This window comes from Sciurus vulgaris, assembly GCF_902686455.1.
Source record: "Sciurus vulgaris genome assembly, chromosome: 1".
NCBI lineage: Eukaryota > Metazoa > Chordata > Mammalia > Rodentia > Sciuridae > Sciurus > Sciurus vulgaris.
Genome location: NC_136461.1, coordinates 39,968,159 through 39,992,531, shown reverse-complemented (window position 1 = coordinate 39,992,531; position 24,373 = coordinate 39,968,159). Strand labels below are relative to the sequence as shown.

Here is a 24,373-nt window from a genome sequence, read left to right as displayed (position 1 = left end):
AGCCCATGGCCAATATCATTCTAAATGGTGAAAAACTGAAAGCATTCCCCCTAAAAACTGGAACAAGGCAGGGATGCCCTCTTTCACCACTTCTATTCAATATCGTTCTTGAGACTCTATCCAGAGGAATTAGACAAACCAAAGAAATTAAAGGGATACGAATTGGAAAAGAGGAACTCAAACTATCCCTGTTCGCTGATGACACGATTATATATTTAGAGGAACCTGGAAATTCCACCAGAAAACTCTTAGAACTCATAAGTGAATTCAGTAAAGTAGCAGGTTACAAGATCAATGCTCATAAATCCAATGCATTTTTATACATAAGTGATGAATCTTCAGAAGGAGAAATTAGGAAAACTACCCCATTCACAATAGCATCAAAAAAAAAATACTTGGGAATCAATCTCACAAAAGTGGTGAAAGATCTCTACAATGAGAACTATAGAACACTAAAGAAAAAAATTAAAGAAAATCTTAGGAGATGGAAAGATCTCCCATGTTCTTGGATAGGCAGAATTAATATTGTCAAAATGGCCATACTACCAAAAGTGCCATACAGATTCAATGCAATTCCAATTAAAATCCCAATGACGTACCTCACAGAAATAGAGCAAGCAATCATGAAATTCATCTGGAAGAATAAGAAACCCAGAATAGCTAAAGCAATCCTCGGTAGAAAGAGCGAAGCAGGGGGTATCACAATACCAGATCTTCAACTCTATTACAAAGCAATAGTAACAAAAACGGCATGGTATTGGTACCAAAATAGACAGGTAGAACAGTGGTACAGAATAGAGGACATGGACAGAAACCCAAATAAATAGAATTTTCTCATACTAGACAAAGGGGCCAAAAATATGCAATAGAGAAAATATAGCCTCTTCAACAAATGGTGCTGGGAAAACTGGAAATCCATATGCAACAGAATGAAACTAAATCCCTATCTGTCACCCTGCACAAAACTCAACTCAAAATGGATCAAGGACCTCGGAATCAGACCAGAGATCTGCATCTTATAGGAGAAAAAGTAGGTCCAAACCTTCAACTTGTTGGCTTAGGATCAGACTTCCTTAACAGGACTCCCATAGCACAAGAAATAAAAGCTAGAATCAACCACTGGGATAGATTCAAACTAAAAAGCTTTCTCTCAGCAAAGGAAACTATCAGTAATGTGAACAGGGAGCCTACAGAGTGGGAGAATATCTTTGCCACTCATACTTCAGATAGAGCGCTAATTTCCAGAATCTATAAGAACTCAAAAAACTCTACACCATGAATACAAACAATCCAATCAACAAATGGGCTAAGGAAATGAACAGACACTTCACAGAAGAAGATGTACAAGCAATCAATAGATACATGAAAAAAATGTTCAACGTCTCTAGTAATAAGAGAAATGCAAATCAAAACTACCCTAAGATTCCATCTCACACCAATTAGAATGGCGATTATCAAGAATGCAAGCGACAATAGGTGTTGGCGAAGATGTGGGGAAAAAGGTACACTCATACCTTGCTGGTGGGGTTGCAAATTAGTGCAGCCACTCTGGAAAGCAGTATGGAGATTCCTCAGAAAGCTTGGAATGGAACCACCATTTGACCCAGCTATCCCACTCCTTGGCCTATACCCAAAGGACTTAAAATCAGCATACTACAGAGATACAGCCACATCAATGTTCATAGCTGCTCAATTCACTATAGCCAGATTGTGGAACCAACCTAGATGCCCTTCAGTTGATGAATGGATAAAGAAACTGTGGCATATATATACAATGGAATGTTACTCCGCCATAAAGAATGATAAAATCATGGCATTTGCAGGCAAATGGATGAAATTGGAGGATATCATGCTAAGTGAGATAAGCCAATCTCAAAAAACTAAAGGACAAATGATCTCGCTGATAAGCGGATGAGGACATATAAGGGGGGTAGGAGGGGTTAGCGTTAGGGTTAGGGTTAGGTTTAGGGTTAGGGATAAGGAGGGTGGTAAGAATGGAGAAAGGAAGGACTATAGAGGGAAAAGAGGGGTGGGATGGGTGGGGGGAAGGGAAAAAATAACAGAATGAATCAAACAATATTGCCCTATGTAAATTTATGATTTTCAATTAAAATTTTAAAAAAAGTCTATATTGTGAAGATTAAATGGGTTAATGCATTATCTTGAATCGTATGAAAGTGTCATTTTTTAAGGACAAAAATGATTGCATTTTAACAGTTTCGTGTGGTTTTACCTAACATGATAAACACATAATATAATGCAAGGATTGGAAGTTATGATTGTCAGCCCAAATCCCACTCAACATCTGTTTTTGCGAATGATGTTTTAGAAAGACAAATAGATACCCATTTGTTTATAAATTGTATATAACTGCTTTCACACTTTCTCATCAGAGATATATAATTTCAACTAAAGCCTTACAGTCCACAAAACCTGAAATATCTACTGTTTGGCCCTTTTCAGAAAAAGTTTGCTAACCCCTGGTGTAATGTCTGGCATTTAATAGGCATTCAACAAACATTAACTCCTTTTCCCTTGAGTATGTACCGTCTTTATGTCACACACACATGCAGAATCACAAGCATTCTTTGAGTAACTTCAGGGTCATCCTATGCTATTTAAATTACTTTGTTAAACTGTCATAGGGCAGATAGATTCATACAATCTTTGGACATTTTCACTGGCTTTTTCTTTATTTGGCAAGGTCACAGATAATGTTGCTTCTGATGGTGGTAAGACTCAGTAGCTTCGGAAGGTTCATTGCCCTTGTCAACATCTAGAGTCTTTTACAAATAACACAGGCAAAGACTAAACAGACTGGAAGAACAGCTTTGAAAGCAGTAAAAGAAAGTTTGACTTTAAAAGATAAGAAAAGTTGTGACATAAATTCTATCCTAAACAGAGAGAGTAAGAAGTTTGAAAGTGTGAATGAAGCATTCATAGGACATTTTACTCAATAAATATTAAGGGAAAACACATGGAAGCAAGACAGCCCCCAGTAGGAAATTTATAAGCACAGATGCTATGAATCTTGATTTTACTTTGTTAAAAATCTTAAACCTGTGGATTGGTAATTCTGTTCATGAAGGGGTAACTGCTCTGGAAATTTTCCTTCCTCTCTATACAACTAGAAGATAGAATAAAATTTATGAAACAACTGTTTTCAGGTATTGGACAATAGATAGTGCAAGACCATGAAGCTTCAGGAAATAAATTAGTTCTATGATAGTACCGGCAACAATTTCTTGAAGCAGGAAGAAACTTAAAACAACCTGGTGGTTCCACTGAGTAGAAGGTATGGAGATTGGAGTTTTGGAAGGCCAAGAAAGCTCTACTTTGAAAGGCAAAGTACCAGCAAAGAAAAAAGCTCCAGAAAACTGCTTATGGTTCTCTTAAGTCTTTAGCTGAATATCAGTCTGTGCATACATAAAGTGAAATTCCAGGAAGCTAGGCAAAAAATAACTGCTGAGAAAAATAGGTTGAGTTATTAACCTCTAGAAACAACCTGAATATACAAGACATTCAGTAGATATCACCAGAAGAGTTACACTTTAATAGAGTGAAGACTACTGTAGAATTTCCTTTTAAAAGCTTAAAAATAAGCCTCAAAATAAGCGAACTGATTAACAGGTAACTAACTCTGAAAACAAAGTCCAGCATATAATCAAAAGGTACTACTTGTGCAGACAAACAGGAAAATCTACCTATAGCCAGGGAAGAAATCAGTTAAAAGCAGCAGACATAGAAGTGACTTAGACAATGAAATTAGCAGACGTGGACTTTAAAGTAGCTATTATAAATATTATGAAGGTGTACATTAATTTAAATGAAAACATGAACTTAGGAGAGAGTGGAATATATAAAATAAGATGAAGTATCATTTTAAGAATAATGCAATATTTAAAATGAAATTTCCAGTGGGTGGGATGAATAGCAGATTAGACTCTGCCAAAGGAAAGATCAGTGAACTTGAAGATATTGCAATAGAAAATGTCCAAACTAAAGCACAATAACAAAAAGACAAGAGTAAGTGGACAAAGCTGAAGTGAGACAAATCAGTCTTAATATATATACAACTGGGGTTGTGGAATGAAATGAAAGATGGAGGAAAGGAGACCAAGAACAAAAGAGTATTCAAAGAAGTAATGGTTGTAAATTTCCATGTTTGATGAAAATGTAACTCTACCAATCCACAAAATTCAGTGAGTCCCAAGAAAGATAAACACAAAGAATCAATAATAGGTTTATCTATCAACATCTTTTCACTAAATAAATGGAGATACATTTACTGTGCAAACATAAAACATAAGAAAGTTCTAATGTGGTCTGGGGATGTAATGCCTGGTAGTAGAGTGTGCTTGCTTTGCATATATAAAATTCTGGTTTCAATCTGCCGCAGTACAATAAAAGGAAAAGAAAAAGAAAATCTTTTCTAATTACATATGATATCAGGAAAGATACAGAATAAGGAAAATTACTAGAACTAAGGAACTAATGATGATGATTAAAAAGTCTGTTTCAAGTCAGGTGCAGTGGCATGTACCTGGAGTTCTTCCTGAGGCAGGAAGATCTCTAATTCAAGCCCAGCCTAGGCAATACAGTAAGACCCCATCACAAAGTCTCAACATAAAAACAAAAGGACAATTCATCAGAAATAGCAATCCTGAGCTTAATATACTTAATATCAGTTCAGAATACATAAAGCAACAACTGACAGAACTAGTAAAATAGACAAGTCTACAATTACAGTTCAAGATTTTATTTTCCTGCCTTAACAGTTCACAAAAATGACAGTGCAATAAAAGATTTAAGCAAAATCTTTCATCAATTTGACCTAATTGAAATTTATAGTCACTTTTACCCAACCATAGCAGAATACACACAGTTTTCAAGGATGCCTAATATATTCACCAAGAGTTACTTTATATTGGGTAGTGGGGAATGAAGGGGCATGGGAATAGGAATGATAGTAGGGTGAAACAGACATTATTACCTCATGTACATATGTGATTGCATGACTGATGTGATTCTACAATATGTATAATCAGAAACATGAGAGATTACACTCCACTTATGCATGATCTATCAAAATGTATAAATGCATTCTACTGTCATGTACAATGAAATAGAACAAATAAAAAACTAATTAAATTTTTTTAAAAAAGATTAGACTGTAACCTGTATCAAAAATAAGTCTCAGATTTTCAAGGATTATAATGAACATTGATGACCAAGATAAATTTAAATAACATGTATAACAGAATGGTTTCTGAAAATTCTGAAGTATTTGAAATAAACAACTGCATGTTAAATAAACACAAACACCATGAGCCAAAGAAGAAATCACACAAAACTACCAGGAGCATTTTAAACTGAATAAAAATGAAAACACAGAATATCAAAAATTCTTGAGATGCAAAAAAATAATGCCCAGAGGAGGATGCTTGTGTAAGGAAAGGAGGTTCAAAATCAGTGATCTATTCTTTCACCTTAAGAAGACGGGGGAGAGAGAGAGAGAGAGAGAGAAAGAGAGAGAGAGAGAAGGAAAGAAAGCAAGAAAGAATAGATGAAAGCAGAAATCAATGAAATAAGAAACAGACAAATAAGTAGAAGAAATCATTGCAAATGCTCTTTGAAAAGATCAATGGAATTGATAAACTTCTGGCTAGACTGATCAAGAAAAAAGAGAAAAGACAAATTACCAATGCGAACAGTTGAGGGGATATCAATATAGAACATATGGACAATTAAAGGATAAAAAAGAAGTATTATAAATGACTTTATACCAGTAAATTCTACAACTAAGATGAAATGGACAAGTTACTTAAAATATTTAGATTAATAAGTTGATCCACGAAGAAATAGAAAATGAAAATAGCCCAATTTCAACTTCAGAAATTAAATTTGTAATTTAAAAAATATTTCCCATAAGAAAAATCCCAGGGCCAAATAGATATTTTCGCTAGCAAACTCTGTGTCAAACATTTGAGAAAAATTAATACCAATCCTATACAAATTCATTCTCAGTGCATTTTATAAGGTCACTGTTACACTGATTCTAACATCAGACACTGATAGGGAAAGAAAACTACACACTAATCAATGTCCTTTATGAAACACATGTGAAATGTTTTAACAAATTGAAATCTCTAACATGCAAAAAGGATGGTTCATGCATAAAACATTTTAAAAGGATAAATTTATGTTATGTGGTATGCTATTGTACCTTATTAAAGCTACAAATTTAAAGAGGGGTGTGGGGAGGGAAAGAAGACAGAAGACCCATATTTATGGATGGTATAACATTGGAATCTCAAAAACGAAAATATGCATAATGAGTTGAATAGATCTTGAAATAGGTTTCAGTAAAATTTAGCATACATTCTACATTCATGATGAAAAAAGTCAGCATGGCAGGAAGGCAAAATGGTACAGCCATCTTGGGAAACTGATCTTAGGTATTTATACCAAGGGAACAAAAACATACCTTCTCACAATCCTATACAGATTCTTTCCCAGTTCATTTTATGAGGCCACTGTTATTATACTGATACTAACACCAGTCAGAGACACTGAGTTTTTATAGAAGCTTTATTCATTGTTATACACCACATGATTTACATGTGCTAAATAATGTCAGACACAGAAGACTACATCATGGTGTAATTTCACTTAAGTGAATCTGGAAGAAAACTACAGCTACAGAGATAATATTAGTGCATTACCAAGGGAGTGGTAGAGGAAATAATTTTGGGGTGGAAGAAATGTGTTTGTACCTGTTGTGCTTGGAGTATTGGTGGTTTTTCTATATGTAAATGAGTCTTCAATAATGCTCTTTTTTTGGTATTGGGAATTGAACAAAGGGTGCTTTGCTACTGAGCTACATCCTGAGCCCTTTTTTTTATCTTTTATTATGAGACAGGTTCTCGCTAAGTTGCTGAGGCTGGCCTTCAACTTGAGAGCCTCCTGTCTTAGGTTTCTGAGTCACTGGAATTACAGGCATGTACTACCATCCTGGGTGCCTTTTTTTTTCTTTTTAAGGAAAACTAACTCAGAACACTGGTAACAGAAAAAAATTTCTCCACCCGAAGAAAGGAATCCATGAAAATGCTACAGCCAACATATTTTAAGATTGCAAATGAGGCAAGATGTTCACTGCTACAACTTCTTTTCAGTGATATACTGGTAAACATAACCAGTACAATAAAGCAAAGAAAAAAGAAAACACGTGCATATTTGGGAGGAAAACAAAGTTGTCATTTATTCTTATACAAAATATTTAGTAGTTTGTTTCTTTATATATACAATATAATCAACAAAAAGTTACAAGAAGTGAGTGACATGTGAAATTAGCAAGGTTAGGAGATCAATATACAAAAGTCAGTTGTGTTACTATATAGTAGCAAAGAATATTTTGAAAAATGGATTTTCAAAAATTATACTGTTCATAATTCTATTCCAAAATGTGAAATCTTTAAAAATAAAGTTAACAAAATATGTTTAGATCTACATATTGGAAATTTTAAATGATTGGAGAAAAATTCACAAAGTCCTTATAACCAGAGAGATCTATCAAGAACATGTGCAAGAATACACAAACATTTTTTTTTAGTATATAACAAGTTAATTCCAAAAATGTATTTGAAAGTATGATGGTTAGAATTCCAAAAACATTTTTTAAAAAGAACCAAGTTGGAAGACTGGTAACTGCTTGTTTTCAAGAATTAATACTACAATATTCAAGACAATGTGGTATTTGTATAAAAATAAACATATAAATAAATGAGTAAAACAGCATGTTCAGAAATAGATTACACATATATACATATATATATATATATATATCACATGAACTTATATTTTGTGTGTGAGATTGATTTCGTACAAAAATTACCAAAGTTATATAGTGGAAAAAGGATGGCCTTTATTTAACAAATGGTGATGGGACAACTGGATATTGATAAGGACAATTCCAACCTTTATGTTTTGACAGACACACATGCACCCTCTCAAAATAGATCATAGACCTAAATACAGAAGTGTTGACTATAAAAATTGTAGAATATATAGGGGAAAACTCTCCTACCTTGGGGTAGGATAAATTTCTTAGAAAACTAAAAGCCCTCACCATGGGGTGGGGGTGCAGCTGATAAACTGGACTTCATAACAATTTGCTTCTTTTGCTCTTCAGAATAATTTTTTTTAAAGCCACAGATTGAAAGGGAAATAATTACAGATCTTATTTGGCAAAGTGCCTATGTCTAGGTTATATAAAGAAGTCTTAGAAGTAAATAATAAACCCAGCAGCTTGGGAGACTGAGCAGGAGAATCATGAGTTCAAAGCCAGCCTCAACAAAAGCAAGGCACTGTGTAAACTCAGTGAGAACCTGTCTCTAAATAAAATACAAAGTAGGGCTAGGAATGTGGTTCAGTGGTCGAGTGTCCCTGAGTTCAATCCCTGGTGCCCCATTCCAAAAAAAAAAAAAAAAAAAAAGTAAATAATAAAATGACAAATACCAATTTAGTGGGATTTTACCTGGAGTCAAAATTAGGGATTGACTAGAAGAATATAATGTAATTTGGGAAGATGAAATTTCTATAGTTTGATTGTGGAGATGGTTACAAAGTGTATACATGCCAGATATAGTGGTGTATGTGACTGGGTTGTGTAATCCCAGCAACTCAGGAGACTGAGGCAGGAAAAATTGCAAGTTTAAGACTAACCTTAGCAACCTAGCAAGACCGTAAGCAAGTTAGCTAGACTGTCTAAAACGAAAAAAAGAGCTGGGGATGTGACTCAGTGGTTAATTACCTCTGGGTTCAATCCCAAAATGTAGAACCAGTATTCAACTCCAAATCTGCTCCCTCCCTGATGCCACTGTTCTTTCTGCTGTATCTTGCTATTGGTTATGTGTCCATATTTTTTAAATAGTTTCTATTTTAAAATATCCAGCTATTTTTTTCCCTAAAATTGTACTTAATGGTCAAACCACATGCCATTATTGAAGTTTGAGAACCATAATAGAAAGAGACTTGGATAGGCTTTTCGAAGTAAAGTATCTCCTCAAATAGGATCTAAATCTTTAGTGACATTATAAATTAGGCAGTTGTCTTGACCTTTTTCTGTAGTGGTCTAAGAACCTAAAACCTAAGGCCAAGTATGGACTAAACAAGAAAGTGGCATTATAAACCACTAATTGTACCAAAATTCTGGTTTATTCATATGCTTTTATCAGAATACAAACCATACATGGATGAATATGTATACACAGAGCACAGAGGAACTAAGATAACATCAATAGAACTGATGACTGAATGCTCAAGAACAGTTTTCTGATGTTTCTTTACCCTCTGTATGTGCACTGAAGTATAGCAGTAAATAAAATCTTAAAATTCCTGTCCTTGTGGGGCTTATACTGGTAGCAGAAAACGTGATAAGAGGAACTAGATAATAACCTTAGAGAATAAGTAAAATTCATGACTCTCAGTGATAAGCATTTGAGGATCTGTTGCGTTTACGTAGATCCATTCATACATAAAGAAATAAAGCCTTAGCTAGCCTAAGCAGGCATAATCCCAACAACTTGAGAGGCCGAGGCAGGAGGATTGTGAATTTGAGTATATCCTTAGCAATTTAGTGAAACCCTAAGCAACTTAGCAAGACCCTCCCTGTCTTAAAATAGAAAATGAAAAAGGACCAAAGGTGTAGCTCAGTTGTAAAGCACCCCTGGGCTCAATCCCCAGTACTGGAAAAAAGGAAAAGAAAGCAAACCTTAAAATATTAGTTCCATTCAGAGCTATTTAGTGAAAATTTTCATTCTGTAGTTGTCACTCTTTTCTTTGTGGCTGTCCATTAATGACTTTTTTTCATGTTTCAGTAAGAAATGAGGAGCATGTGTGTTCAGGAGACATTGACAGAGAAAACAAAAAAGTAAAATTTATATTTCACTGACTGACCTAAAGGGATTAATGTGTCCTTCTTTAATGTTCTTTGAAGATTGAGGTACCCAATATTTTTTTCTTCTGTGTTCACACCTAGTATGTGATTTTCACACAGTAAATTCTGATGAAATATATTGAAATATATAAATGAATTCTCTGAATGAAGATGACTCTACAATAGGATTGGGATGAAAAGTGGCCTTCTTGTAGTGATGGAAGTAGAAATAAGTTTAACATGCAGCCTAATGATGATGGAAATAGGAAGAGATGTTTTGTCAAGATATTTCAAAGGACTGTCCAGGTGCAGTGGCACATGCCAGTAATCCTAGCGACTCAGGAGGCAGAGGCAGAGGCAGGAGGATGGCCAGTTCCAAGCCAGCATCAGCAAAAGTGAGGTGCTAAGCAACTCAGTGAGACCCTGTCTCTGCATACAATTTTAAAAATAGGACTGGAGATGTGGCTCAGTGGTCGAGTGTCCCTGAGTTCAGTCCCTGGTATAGCCCCCAAAAAAAGTTATTTCAAAGAACAATGAGCAAGACACAGTGAATATTAGATATGAAGAGAGAGGAGTAAAAAAATGACTTGAATTTCTTAGTAAGCATGGGAATGATGTGTCACTGTTGGAAGCAGGAGGTTGGAAGGCCTTACTTTTAATATGAGAGATAATGAATAGAAATACTTATTTTAGATACTTAAGTACCTAATATAGTGCCAGAGAAGTGAGCTAAATGGCATCTATAAACTTAATTTCCAGTTAACTGTTTTAGGAGGATTTCAGAGACTGATCTAATACAATCCTGGTATTTTTGTGGAGACTCTAAATTATAATCTTATATTCTTGTTTGCTGGTGAACAGATCCAGGTTCTCTGACATGCAAATAAGCACATGTTCTACCACTGAACTCTACAACTCTTTTATATTCTTATGTTCCTGTATTTGACCTATCTCAATTTTAAAAATCAACTTGTCTAAAAAAGTAAAATTACTCTGAAATAGGGCATATGCTAAAAATGATTTTGATCTTTGCATTTTGACTTTTAGAAAGAAAGTAGATAAATTAGGCTGAATTTTCCTGTCTTAATGTGATTGAGTTTGAAACTTAATAATTACTCAATGAAAGGCAGAAACAGAAATAAAAATTTCCTTTATTCTATCAGTATAGCAGGGAATGAACAGTAATAGTCTGTTTTAGAACAGTTACTTAGCATAGTGCTAGGTGATATATTAGGAGACATTTATGATCTGTAGTTTGCAACACATATTTCATGGACATGATTTCATTTGTTAATTATTTTTGGTAGAAGGAGTATACAGTGGAATATAGCTACTGTTTTCCTGATTTTTTTCTCAGGGTTAGTTCAGACTACCTTTTCCTTCTGGCTAGTTTGAAAAAAGAGCACTCATAATAACTTCCTTTCTATGAGACTATGAACTCATTTGAGGGCAGGAAGCAGTCTGATTCATTTTTGTGTCTAAAGTGTCTACCATAGCCTCTGACACAAAATGGCAGTAAATGTTGTTTGTTAATATTAAGGGTGGTACTAAAACATCAGTAATCGACCCTAAATAGCAATAAATTACTGTTAGCTGAGTGTTCCAAGACATTACATTTGCTTCAGAGGTACCATTTCATTATTTCATTTAACCATGGTTTTTTTCATTTGTCACTGAGAAAGGTCTTGTTAGAACCTTTGTACCTGACCCTATTCTATAACTGAGAAATAGAAGGTTGTTTATAATACATACGTGTGGTCCTTAATCTCTGGCATTTGTGTTTGCAAGTTAACATGCTGTCTATTGCATTTGAACAGCTGTAACATATGTGATAAGATTTCTTAATAAGTCATTTTCTTGAGCAGTGGAAATATGAAGAGTGGTAGTCCCAGCTTATATTACATTGAGTTTTAAGACCCTTGGGTGTTAGATATAATCAATTGCCTATAATTCTGTGTTTGAGAAAAATAGTGAAATATAGCATTATAGCCTGTTTTGGATCTAAAAGAGATTTTATGGCATTTTGTGATGTGCAAAAAAGGAGGATGTTGACAATTGTTTCCAAATGGGGCTACAAATTCTTAGAAATTTTCTAACCCAAAGAAAAGGCTTAAAATGAGCACTGGTGCATGAAAGGAGCCTTGGAGGCTCAAAGTCAAATCAGTTGCTGCTCTACATCATGATATTATTTAATATTCTACCTGTAGAAAATATATAGTTTTAAAAAAATAAATATCCACAAAAGATTGTTAGTACTGATTGTTCCCAAAGCCAGTGAAAGTCTTTTTGTTCTTTTATTGTATGTTTGTTGACAGTTGTGATCAACATGGAATGAACTGCTTTACAGTTTATTACTTTCAAAGTACAAATTTGAATGCTGTGGATTCAGATGTATAAAAGAGATAAAATTACAGACAGCTTTGAGTGGCAGTTACATATCAAACCTCACGGGGGTTTGACAGGCAACGAATATCGTTATTAGACGCTTTTTCCATAATTGCTGACATTTATCCAGTGTTTCACAGTATTTGCTAATGTATTAATGCAGTCAATCTCTGAGAGGCTGCACATGCCTTTTTAGCCCTGGCTTTTATGGGATTCTGAAATTCATAGACCCACAGATACTTATTCCCTGCTGGTTGCCGTAGTGACAGAGCTCAGAGATAAGCCAAGACAGAGCCCTTTTGTGATTGCTTTTCAGGTGACATTCAGCGGCAGCTTGAGTAGAGTGTCCTTTTATAGTTCCTGTAATTCAGAAAATGATAACAGCTTTTTGCTGCTTAGAGGAGAAGTCTGTGGACTGCTCCCGGTGGGATTTTGGTTTGCTGTGCCACTTCATACCAACACCAGCCTGATAAAGTTCTTATTATTGTGGAGATTTCAAAGTGCAAGAGGACTGAATTAATTATGACAGGTTAGAAAATGCAGGGCTGATACTACAAATAAAACTTTAAAGAGCGAATATATCTTCCTCAGTTATATGTAACAAGTTCATTTGGACATTATAAGCTATTTGTGGTGATATATAATTAGCCACTTGCTTAATAAATAAATGTGCCTGACTTATAAATTACTGGCTAACTACACTAGCTGTTCCATCTCAAAATTTAGAAGTTATCTCTCATTTCTGTGTATTCTTTTTTTCCTGTTTGAAACTATTGTTTCAACATTTTGTTTTTTGGAAGCAGATAGCTTCATTTGGATACTTTGTAAGTCAAGTTTATTTTAATTTCATAATTCTTAGTACTTAAAATTGCATTATAAAGTAGCAGCTTATTTGAAGTGATTCATATTTAGAAGAGAACACCTGTGATGATGGGGAACAGTTGGAAGAGGAGCAGTTCAAGAAATAACTGGAGAAAACAGAGTCCTACGTGGAAAGATCATCAGATCATAAGAAGCCATTGTTTTTCCACTGAAGCCGAGACAGTTCATCATCTTCATTCTGAAAGAAGAATTCTAGTCATAGGAAACCTTGAGAGCCAAAAACTACTTTTTAGTTAGTTGACAATAATGAAATCAGGCAAAAGGGTGGGGGGGGGGGTAAAAATATTAATCCCAAATTGAATTATGCTAATCTGATGGGCGATATGAAGCACTTAAAATATCATCCCTAAAATTTAAATGTAACTCACAGTTGAGCAGAAGCAAGTGGGATGGGCTAAGTAGAAAGTATCTTAAGAAATGAAAATGAGTAGATATGTTCCAGGATTTCTAAATTGCTGGTGAGCCATGCAAGATGAACAACCATTTGGATAACACATGAATGAGGGTTCAGAAAAGCAACATGGCCTAATAAAAGCTAATTAGTTATCTTGAATTAAGTGTGCAGTTGAAAACTGGAGATCAGATTTGTGTTTATTTCTAATCTTTCAGTCTCATTTAGAGCAGATGTAAACTCAGTTCTCAAGATATTTAAATATTTGTAATTTGGACCAAAAAAAGGGGGGGTGGGATAACCTTCAGACAAGTGACAAACAAATATGACATTTTCAAATGATATGTAGAAGACCTTTATTAACATTGTGTTATCCCACAGTGTTCATTGCATTCCTTACTTCTTACTTAATCATCTGCTTTGATATATTAAATAATAGAGGAGAGATTTTAATTGAATGATATACTTTCTGTACTGTGGTTATGTATGTACAGATAACCACAAAATTTTGTCGTTCACTGACAAGATCTTAAGATCATATCAGTCCCAGTGTTTTAGAATTGATACATATCAGCTAATATTTGCTACTAAAACAAAACAAAGCAAACAGAAAAATGCAGCCTACGGGATAAGGAGGAAAAACATGTAGCCTCTCAAATACTGTAGAGATTTCCACATTTAAAAGCAGTTGTTATATCCAGGGAAGTTGTTCTTTTTAGTAACATGAGAAATTGTTCTCTGAATTGAGAAACTTAAAAACGTTATCATCTTACCTAAAGTAAAAGTAATATAATTGCAATTAGCTTTTATAGTGTGACATGACACATTTGGAGTAATGACCAAAATATCTTTCCAAAATTGAATTTCAGTTATTTTAGTGTAAACTACATATTGACTTCTGAGCACCAACACACAAAGAGTGTAGATGAAACTTAACCATTTCTCTTAACCTCTATTACCATTTCTTAGGTTGTTATCAATAATAAAAACAACAACAGGAACAATATCCATTTATCCTACTTTGTTCTAGGTCTTTGCTGAGCACTTATATGTTTTATCTCTAATCTTCCCATTAACTTACTCTGGAAAGTAGATGTCATTATCCCCATATGTATGCATGAAAGACCTAAGCATGCTTTCATAACTTGGCCAAAAACACACAGATAAGAAGTGCTAGAAAGAAAATCCTAACCCAGTTTTGACTCTAAAGGATACATCTTTCCATTGTACCATAAGAAATTTCTCTGTGAACCTTAAATCCCAAATTCTTATTTCTTAGCCTAATTTCCCAACTCCTACTTGCACATTCAGAGATTTTCCTTAAGTAGTCTGTTTGGTCTTAAAAATTAGTTCTTTCTGCCTTAATCTTATTTTAGACCTGTCTCTCCATGAATATTGATAATATTAGTTAGTACTTAAAATAGTACTTATAAGAAACTAGTGTTAGTAATGAACATTTAATAACTCAATCTTCCTAGAGAGCCTACAGAATGGTAGAAAATCTTTGCCACACACACCTCAGAGAAGGTGTTAATTTCCAGAACATACAAAGAAGTCTAAACACTTAACACCAGAAAAACAAATGACCCAATAAATAAATAGGCAAAGGAACTGAACAGACACTTCATAGATGAAGAAATATGATTGTCAACAAATATATGAGAAAATGTTCAACATCTCTTGCAATTAGATAAATGCAAATTAAAGCTATACTGAGATTTCATCTCACTCCAGTCAGAGTAGCAATTATCAAGAATTCAAGTTACAACAAATGTTGGTGAGGATATGGGGAAAGGGTACATTTACATATTGCTGCAGGGACTGCAAATTGATGCAATTACTCTGGAAAACAGTATGGAGGTTCATTAAAAAAAAAAAAATCTAGTACGGGAACCACCACCAGTTGACCCAGTATACCACTCCTTGGTATATATCCAAAGGAGTTAAAAATCAGCATATTAACAGTGACAAAGCCACATCAATGTTTATAGCAGCTGAAGCTGTGGAACCAACCTAGATAAATGGATAAAGAAAATGTGATATGGAATATTACTCAGCCATAAAAAAGAATGATTTTATGATATTCACTGGTAAATGAAAGGATCTGAGACTATCATGCTAAATGAATAAGCCAATCTCAAAAAACAAAGATTGAATGTTCTCTCTGGTATGTGGATGGTAACACATAGCAGGGTGGGGAATAGAAGTTCAATGGATTAGACAAAGGGGAACAAAGGGAAGGAATGAGTGATAGGAATAAGAAAGACAGTGGAATGAATCTGACATAACTTTCCTGTGTACATGTATGAATATACCATAAGTGAATCTCAACATTGTATATATCCACAAGACTGGGATCCTAATTAGAATAAGATATACTCCCTATTTGTATAAATATGTCAAAATAGACTCATCTCTCATGTATAACTACAAAGAAACAATTTTTTAAAAAACTCAAATCTTCCTAACAACACTAAACTAAAGGGTATTGCTTGCCCCATTTTACAGATGAACAAACTGGAGTCTTTATATGACCACAAAATTAATAAGTACCAGTGGGATCTGAACTCTAATAGAATGGCTTTACCACTCTATATATCTATCCTAGTAGCAGAGGAAGATCCATGACAGGAAATCTGTGGAAGACTACCTGTCACTTTTTTTCTTCATCATACCATAACACTCCCTGTGGAGCAACTCAGTGATGAGCATGCTACATTCATTGTGCCTATAGTTCCACTTTTAAGAATTGTGAGATGGTAATTGTAACTAGATTTTTCTTTAATTTACTTTGAAGTGTGACCACTTCATGTACCATGTTTCCCAGTTCTCTTTTCCTTTGTTTTAGTTGCATTGTTTGTGACAGTTGACAGGTTTATTTTTGTACTAGCTTTCGACATCCAGGAAGAAAGTAGTATCATTTCTAATCTTCTCTATAGCTATTAGCTGAGGGCTTAATTAATTAATTGATCCATAAAACTCCAGAAATGACATTAAATGTTTTCAGCATTTTAAACAAGGATGATACTTTGGCTAGCTATTTACAAACTTGTCCAAAGCCACGAAGAGGGACTTAAAACTTGGAAGCTCCTTTACATTGAACATTAGAATATTGCCACTAGCCCAAATCTCACAGTTTCAAAATAGATAATTGTATCCAGAAGATAACTAGATTCAGAAGCCTTGCTGTTGTTTCAAGGTGAATAAAATCAGTACTTTCATCTGTACTCTGTACCCCATCTTCCTTTTTCCTCTCTGGAACAATGTTTTTGATAATCTCTTCTTTAATATACCAATCTCATTCTAGATATTCTGTCCACATTTAAATGTAAAAAATATTTCATCTCAAAAGACACACATACACACCATGAAAATAAAACCAAACATTTCTCCCTAACTTTAGCCAGAATCCAGTGTTATTTGTAATTTTTTCTCTACCAGAATAGCTTTTCTTCAGTTACAGTGACTGCTATGTCGCTAAATCAAGTAGGTGTTTTTTAGTCCTCATTGTTCTCAGCTTAGAAGCATTTAAAAATACTTTTTATTAAATTATACTCATTTAGAAAAACATATAAATCATGAAGGTACAGCTTAATGAATTTTCATAAAGTAAATATTTCCATGTAACTAGCATGCAGATGAAGCAAGAGACTATTTCAGCATGCCAGAAAGCCCCCTCAGTTCATTATTATCCAAGAGATAAAAAAACCATAGGATAGTTTTGACTGGTTTTATACTTTAATAAATGGAATCTTATAGTATGTACTTTTTGTCTGGTCTGTTTTCTCTTTCCTCCCTCCCTCTCTCCTTCCTTTCTTTTTGTTCAACCTTATTATGCTTGTGAATGAATTTCTTATATGTAGCTATAATTCATTTATTGTCATTGCTTTATATATTATGATGTGTGGATATTCCACATTTTTATTGTTTTTCCATTGATGGGGCAAGCATTTAGAGCTATTTTATATACTTGTTAGCAGCATTTGACCCTTTTGGAAACTCCCTGAAACACTTCCCTGGATTCTCAGGGCACAATGTTTTCCTCATTACCTGACTCCCTGCTTCATCGTTGCTCCTTCTCCTTCTGTCTCCTTTGTAAACTCCTTCATCTTTATCTATTCACCAAATATTGGCCTTCCTTAAGAGTGCATTTTCATGTACTCATTTCATCTCAGTATGTTCTCCTTAGGTATTCTTACCACACCTATAGTTTATCACCCATGTAATAATGGTGAACAAATTTATATTTCTTAGTCCTCCCATGTCAACTCCAGAATAGCCTTCTTATCATCTCTATATATATGTCCCAGAGAACTTTAAATTCAGTATATCTAAAATTGAATTCATGTTCTTCCTTGGCCATACCTGATCCTCTTCTAAAGTTCACTAATTTCATAAATGTCATCACCATTTATCCAGTTCCACAAACCAGATAGGAATTATACTTGATACCTCTTTCTCTTGATGATTTAAGTCCAGTTATCATCAATTCCTGTTAATTTTAGCTCCTACATATTTTTCATTCATTCATTTCTATTTCTGCTGCCACCATTCTATATTTAGCTACCAACTTCTTGAATCTTTACTATTACAAGAGCCTCCAAACTGAACTATCATCTATTCTTACTTCTTACAGTGAACTCTTCAAACTACGTTTACATCAGAATAATCCTTTTTTTTAAAAAAAATTCAGTCTCTGTAGAGACTGGCAAAAATTATCAATGCTGACTGTATTGTAAGTCATCATGATGGGGTATTGAAAAAGTTTTCAGTTAGCAATAATCGTGCCTCAGATAAACCTCATTGGCTACATTACTGCCACTGTGCAATTTAGAATAATCCTTTTTTAAAAAATATGAATCTACTAAAGTAATCCCCCTGCATAAATGATCCCAAATAAAGACCACACTCCTTAACATCACCAACCAGGCCCAGCATAGTTTGATTCTTGCTTACTTCTTTAGGTTGTTGTATATTTTCTGTGTCTTGTTCTCTACCTACACTGTTCTGCCCAGTGTACAATGTGATGTACAATCACTGAACCTTTCATTCCCCTCCTTAATCTTTCCTGTGTAATTTATACTCATTCTTCCAACAATTATTTATTCATGGAAATTGTTTTTTCATTGCTTAGATCACAGTTGTGATTTTTTATTTAATGTTTAAGTGATAATTTGCCATTTTAAGCTGTAAGTTCCACAAGGGGAGCTGTTGATTTTTGTTTACCATGGCATACTTAATGCCTTCAGATAATAGATGCTTAATAAATATTATCTGAATGTATAAACCTTTATGGACCTCATTGTCCTATTCTTAAAACTATCCAACATTGCCATCAATTTCAAATAAGGTTATATATGTGAGAACACACCTCAAAGCATAACATACTATAGAAATGTAAGGAATTGGTGTCATTATACCCAAATAGCTGGACTTTTGCTATTAAAGATTATAAGTCGTTAAGTTCACTGTGATCATGCAAACAAATGTTAAAATGTATTGTGTGTTCAGTTCTCATCCCTTTACCTGTCTCCCCTGTAGTTCTTTCATCCTTCCATAGTTCTTGTTCTCATCATTTATTCCTGATGTCCCAGTTTCAGGCCTCCATCTCTTGCTTTCCCCATACTAGTCTCCAGAACTTCTAGTATGTGAGTACTTTGTTAAATGAATTTGCATCATGTTGCTCCCCACTTCAAATTCTCAGTGTTTTCCAGTTAACTAAAGTATAATGTCTAAGCTCCATAATGGGGTTCTGTGGTTCAGAGATATAAATGACTTTGACAGGAATACTAGAAGTTTAGAAAGTTGTATCCGAGCAACAACTTCATTTCTGATTTTTCTACTAAAATGCCTCCCTCAGAACTGCATGGCCTTTCTGGCTGGCCATACTAGCACAGTGCCATTTGTGCTTTGATCTGTGAGGCATTTTTAAATCTAAGCCAAAATTTCTGAAAATTTCCAAATTACAAAGTGGAACATTGTCCCCCAAATGTAATGATTTGAGTGAATATAATTTAACAACTCTTAAGTGTTATTCTATTGGTACGAGTCTGGTTCAAGCTTGGTACATTAATTGAGCTAGTTGATATTTAAGGCTTTAAGGAAATGAAACTCAATACAGGTAAGGTTGAGTAAAGTTGGAGGCTGGTGAGAAGAGGATTGTGCTATAAAAGAAGATATAGTTACACTGTATGAAACAAATTATAATAGGAGCCTTAGGGAGCAGAGACTAGGGTCCAGTATGTGGTTGGCCAAGTCTAGGATGATAAAGGAGAAAACTGGGTCCTAGGGGAGAATTTGGTGGATTAAGGTAGAGTGTAGAAATAACTCCATTTGTGTCCAATTATGCTTACTTCTGCTTCCAGATATATACAGATATACTAACAGGATTCCCCAGGGATATCAGATTGCATGCCTCCTCACAGTATCTCAAGGAACATCCCACTCTAATAGAGAATAGAACATTGTCACTTACCCCTTCAGTGCCCTTATGTCCAAAATGGCAGCCTAGAGTTTCTTAAGGCCCAAGGAACCAGCCTTGGTGAGTGCCCCCTTAGTAGACAAAGCAAGAAGTTGTTTTAACCTCTTTCCTCAGCAAACTTTACCCATGACTGGCTATAGCATGGTAGTTTCCCTCTCCCATCCCCCAGAACATACCAACTAAAAACTTTAGTGCTAGGAAATTGGAGAGGGTCCAGTTTGGGTAATGTTATTTTGGTTTTGTCACCTAGATCACATAGGTGACGTAGCATCATTTCAGCTCAGTAAGAGGAAGAGTTTATATGACATCAGTAGGAGACTCTTGCATCATGTGGTCATGATGTGTGTGTTTGAGAGTCTTAAATGACAGATTGTGGAGGAGGCCCAGTTTGTAGTCTCTCTCTATAATTTCATCAACTGTTTGATTTTGGGCAAGTCATTTAAGTCCTCTGGACTTTAATGTCCTTAGTAAGAAATTTTGTTAAAAAATATACATATGACCGTGAGTAGAATATATAAAATTAGCCTTAGATAGACATACCAATTTTGGTAGGCCTGGATTTCTTATCTGTCATATGGGCATATTAGCAGCTTTGGGATTAAGTAAGAAAATGACTATGAATTGCATGGCTATAAAAGTTCACTCAGCCATAAAGAATGATAAAATTATGGCATTTGCAGGCAAATGGATGAAATTGGAGAATATCATGCTAAGTGAGATAAGCCAATCTCAAAAAGCCAAAGGACGAATGATATCGCTAATAAGTGGAGGATGACACATAATGGGGGGGAGGGAAGGGTTAGTGTTAGGGTTAGAGTTAGGGTTAGGGAGGGGGGCAAGTATGGAGGAAGGAAGTACTGTATAGAGGGAAAAGAGGGGTGGGGGGTTGGGGGGAAGGGAAAAAATAACAATGAATCAAACAACATTACTCTATGTAAATTTATGATTACACAAATGGTATGCCTTTAAGCCATGTACAAACAGAGAAACAACATGTATCCCATTTGTTTACAATAAAAAAAAAAAAAGTTGAACTTAAGATCGTGCTTAACACATGATAACATTTCTGTACTTAAAAAATATAAACTAATATTTAAAGGTCACTAAGATCTCTATCTTGTTACCTTTATAATATGTTTGAATTTATATGTTTGAATTTTATATTTTCTTTTATATATGTGTGCAACATGAATATTCACAATAGATTCTTAGTAAGTATTTGCTGAACAAATCAAACATTGTACCTAAATAAAGCCTGTGTTAACTTCCTGCAAAAAAAAAAAAAAAAAAAAAAGTTTCATTCATATGACCAAGAGGATGTAGACTCTGGAGTCAGAACAATTTGGAATTAAATCTCAACCCTACTATAAGTAAATACTCTGAGGACTTGTTTCCTTACCCTTTAAAGGGGGAAGTCATAAAGCCCATTTATTAACTAGGAGAGAGAAATTTTTATTACTGTTTCATTGTTTTGTTTTGTTTTGTTTTTCAGCTCAAAGTTACTGGGGATTTGAGCCCAGGGATGCTCTACCCCTTAGCTACATCTCCAGCCCTTTTAATTTTTTTATTTTTGAGACAGTCTTGCTGTGTTGCTGAGGGTGGCCTTGAACTTGGCAATCCTCCTTCCTCAGCCTCCCAAATGCTGGGATAATGGGCATGTGCCACCACCATGCTCAGCTGGAAGGATTAATTTAAAGTGTGTATCACATAGTAAATGTCCAATAAATATTGGAGTCCTTGCCATCCCTCTCCAGCATCATTCTCCCTCTCCCCAAGTTAAAGGTTTCCCCTAACTCTAAAATTCTTTGATTGCCTATGTTTTCTAATTTATAATTCTTTAGCAAATGGAATGGATCTATTAAAATATGTAAATTTCAAATACTGTAGAACTCTGAATAACAATTGTACTAATATCCTTTAAAAGATACAACTTATATACTCAAATCATCTTTTTAATTTTGCTGATAAATTTCACTTTTTGAAAGAAAAATTCTGATGTTATTACTGTGTGTTGATCAAAACAATGTATAAAATGATTTATCCCTAGTCTTCTTGAAAAAAATTTTTTTGGCTTTTTTTTTATAGACAGGCTTCTTTTTCTTTTTTCTTTTACTGCAGTTTTCAGTAAATTCATTCAGCTCCAAAGTTACAGTCTGACTACTTTAAAAAAAACTAGGACTTATAATTTGTGTAAAAAAATGATTTCTGCCTGTTTGAAATCACAGCTTTAATTTTACACTAAATTTCATTGATATAAATAAATGTACTATGAGTTTACTCACATTCTTGACTTGGGAACACAGCATTATTTTCCCATGTGTCAGAATCCTTTTTTACCATATGATTAGATCTGAGGGTTCTTTCATTATGCTTTTTGTTTATTACAGTTAAAGATTATTCTTGGGATGAGTGTGTCTATACAAGAACCAGAGTACTAAGAATTAAACATATATACATGCATACAGATGGACTATATACTGGTTTTGCATTTATTTGGTGGAAGTCCTAAAAAGTATAATTAATACCAAAATAATGGCAAGTGTCTCCTTTTCCTACTCCCATTTCTCTTTATCTCCTCCCTGATTCCTTCTTTCCCTCCTCCTCTTCCTCCTTTACCCGCTCCCTGTCCTCCCAATCTCCTCTCTCCCTCTCTTTTGAGGCATAAGGACAGATGGGTCGGAAGTCAAAGTAGCATGTCGATGACCAGGCCAGTCGGCACAGGCCTGTAATTCTAACTACTCAGGACACTGAGGAAGGAGGATTACAAGTTTAAGATCATCCTAGGCAATTTAGGGAGACCTTGTCTCAAAGCAGAAAATAAAGAGGGCTGGGGATGTAACTCAGTGGTAGAGTGCTTGCCCAGCATGCATAAGCTGTGCATTCAGTCCCCAATACCAGACACAAAAAAGGATGGTATACTTGTACTAATAGTGGACAAAATAGACTTTAAGGTCAAAATTGCAAAAAGAGTAACTACATAGTAGTGATAAGTTTGGTTCACTAAGAAGTTTTAATGCTAGAAATCAGGTACCTTTAAATATATCATGATCTTGAAACATACAAAAGTTGGTAGAACTTTTTGGAGGAAAAAAATGAGAAATCTATCGTGATACTGCACATCACTCTTCACAGATATCACTTGTACTAGCTAGGATGTAGGGAGATAGTTCATACTTCATGGCTCTAGTGAGCACCTTCAGTTGTGACTACAGCACTTATAGTTATCATTATCAGGTCATGCCAGGTGTATGATTTTTATGTGAGGTGTTTAAATAAAGAGTGTTAGAGTGTTTTATGTCTAATATACATTGCTAGATAACTTTATACTAATAAAAGTTGAAAACTTTTTATTATGTTGTGCATTGTTATGAATTTTAGAGCCATAATATCTTACAAAGTCAAGTTGAAATGACATTTGAATTATTCTAATTTCCAGGAAATCCACAGGTAAGAAATATTTTATAATGTAAAGATAATCACACAGAACAATAAATAGGAAATAAACCTAGTATGCCTTTATCAAAAAATAAAAATGCTTGTTTAATTATGTTTCTATTGAATTTGAGTATTCTGTATTTTGCTTATTTTGATTGATAATTTCAAGTCATCACTACTGAATTGGATTTAGCATGCCATCTGAAAATAATTTTGAGCCTTATACTTTTCATTTAGGTCCAGAGGTCAGACCATTTCTTAAATTCTGATGATAGTTTTTAGAATTTATCTTACTTTGGAGTGGTGTCCAGACTGGAATGTAGAATTAGGTAGATTATGTGTATTTCTCTATAAAATTTAAAGTCTTTTGTATTTTATCTTGGCAAGAGAAGTAGGGAAAGTACCCATGTACCCATGAAATTAAAGCAGTAAATACTTATTGTATGACTCGTCTAAGCAAAGTTGTTATTAAACTCTTTGATAGCTAAAAATAAGAATATAATACTGAAGGACCTCAGAATTGGATATCTGAACATGGACACAATCAACCTTGTAGGGTTTTTTGTTTGTTTTAATGAGGAAATTTACTTGGTTCATGGTTCTATGGTTCTGGAGTCTTGGAAGTCCAAGATTGAGGGGCTGCATCTGGCAAGGAATTTTATTAAACTACAACTTTAAATTGTTTTCTTTGTTTTTAAAATTGTGTGTGTGTGTGTGTGTGTGTGTGTGTGTGTGTGTGTGTGTGTTGCTGGGGATTGAACCCAGGATCTTATTTGTACTAGATGAGTGCTCTGTCACTGAGCTACTTCCAGCCCCCGTGTTGAAACCAGGAGTTCTAGAGATTCTCAATGAGAATTATAGA

At 34.5% G+C, this 24,373-nt stretch overlaps 1 protein-coding gene across 1 annotated transcript in view; it reads left to right on the top strand.

Annotated features, from left to right (window-relative positions):
- FAF1 (Fas associated factor 1) overlaps nt 1-24,373 on the top strand; it is a 488,868-nt gene that overhangs the window by 280,951 nt on the left and 183,544 nt on the right. The window lies entirely within an intron of this gene.